The sequence below is a fragment of the Branchiostoma belcheri genome, unplaced genomic scaffold (genome assembly GCF_001625305.1).
Source record: "Branchiostoma belcheri isolate BF01 breed outbred unplaced genomic scaffold, Haploidv18h27 scaffold14, whole genome shotgun sequence".
NCBI classification, from domain to species: Eukaryota; Metazoa; Chordata; class Leptocardii; order Amphioxiformes; family Branchiostomatidae; genus Branchiostoma; species Branchiostoma belcheri.
The window spans coordinates 4,437,726-4,439,941 of NW_017802824.1; the positions used below are offsets into that span (position 1 = coordinate 4,437,726).

At 40.2% G+C, this 2,216-nt stretch overlaps 1 pseudogene; it reads left to right on the forward strand.

Moving 5' to 3' along the window:
* The window catches only part of LOC109464573, a 37,863-nt pseudogene extending 36,881 nt beyond the window's left edge, over positions 1–982 (forward strand).
* The last annotated feature ends 1,234 nt before the right edge of the window (positions 983–2,216 follow it).

Here is a 2,216-nt window from a genome sequence, read left to right on the forward strand (position 1 = left end):
ATATATATATAACATCTTCTAACATAACATATAAATCTATATTGCATTTTCCATTTCTAAACAATTGCCTGGTAATGACATAAATGAAATATACCGTATCACATTAGCAAAATCACAAGAGACAATAGTACAATCAAGAACAATTTTCAATCTCATATGTAAAAATATTTCAATTTATTCTAGGGGATCATGTGGGATTTACCATGTATTAAACCAATTATTCTGCACCAAACCTATCAGACATCTATTGCATACACGACACTTTGATTACATCTAATATCTGTTTCATGTATCCACCAGGATAGATGTCCTGAGATAATGCTTCAACAGCCTAGTGACTGACGTTGATTTCTATCAATCTGAAATGAATAATCAGGCAGACCCGGTTAAAATACTGCGTTCTGTCTGCCAATGTCGCCAAAGTAGATTTACATTACCAGCTACAACAATTCTAGTGGAAGCAACGTTTTGAGTTGTAGCCATAAGTTACTCGCTGTGCACATTTCCAGCCGTTCATGAAATATTTCCAGTCCATTTGACGCCATTAGAATCTTATATGTGGTCATAAAAGCACAGGTGGGCGTTGAACGCAAAATAGATTGCACATTTGGCGTGTTGATAATGTCGAAACTCCAACTGGACTCGACTTAAGTGGTGAGGACACAGTTGGCGTCCAGAAAGTTTCAGCGCTGCTAATGTAGTTTTGTGTGAAGGACAGATAAGGTCAAACCGAGACATTACGACGGAGAAATGCGTGGTGCTCGTGCTGTTCTAATCGAGAGATTTGCATCATTAGACCCCCGCAAACCTATCTAACAGCATTGTCCTTGCTGTAAACTTTGCACGCGTTTTCAAGAAACGGTCAGCTATTGTATTGACCTTATAACCCTACTGCATCGGAGAGAGCCTTGGATTACCCCAACGTCAAATAGGTTGCCCGTGCATTGCAACTGATAATGATACTACATGCAAAGAATACTGAGAGAGCTGTAGCTTTCAGCTTGCAATTGAAACTCGAAATCTTTGGTGTAATGAAACGCATCTGTATGTGGGCATTTTTAGCAATCGCGACTAAATGCACATCGTAGTACTGGCGTGTCAAATGGTTATAATAGTCGTCGTTACCCCAGTAAATGTCTGCCTCGGATAGTTTCCTCTGCTTCGGTGAGTTTTGTCACTTAGACATGGCTGTATCTTTCAGTCAAATCTACTTCAACCGTTCATTTGCCCAAAGACGACATATTGCCCAGCCATTCGAACGGATCCATGCTTAATGCCATTTGTCATGTGAAGGCGCCATAAACGTGTAACGCCACGATACGTTTGAAAATGTCGCGATTTGTCATCCGCCCAACTGCGTTCCCCCCTCCAGGAAAAACAGATTATCACATTTAATTGAGGGACGTAAACTTTAGCGGCGACATTCCGTGTCCAGTCATGCATATTTATCCTTGATAATTGCGGGAGATGTCGTTCTCTTGGCTCTATCGTAAAGGTAGTAGGGAACCAGCTGGGTGAAGAATGTCATTATACCAGATTGCACCGTAACTGCCATGCCATGCGAGGCAAGCCATATATTCCAATTATTCCACACCGCCATTTGAACAAGGTTTGAGATCATCCCTTTTACCGCAGCATGAATGATTAAATAAGGTAAAACTGCAGAGCAAAGGTAAGTCGCATGGTTTATTGATCAAGTTGCTTGCATACCAAAGTTACCAATGAAACGTTATCAAAGTTTCACTTGTCATAAAACATTAACTTTGAGTGTTTCTCACCAGCTTTTGATCACTGAGCTTTCTTCCTAGCTGGGATATTCATGAGCTTTGATGCCAGTGGGATGTCTTGCAGTATTAGCCCTATAATACCAATAAGTCCACCAAGAACTAGTTATCAGCATGTCAAAGTCAAAACTGACAACGTTATACTCTGGTTTATAACCATATTTTTTGTCAGACAAGAGCTTGGCTTCTTGTCTACCTTCTATGATTTTTATTCCAGAAATGTATAGGTTTCTACATATGATCTTTCAACCCAATAAAGTACAATGCTGAGTTTTTTTATGCATGTAAATGTTGTAAAATTCTATTCAGCTTAATTTGCAAGGATGAAGGGAGTCGACGGAATAATGTACTTCTCAGAACCACTTAAGCCTACTTTTCATGGGAGACCGGCCGTTTGCAATAACCAAGCTGGGCCGGAGGACATTTACCAGT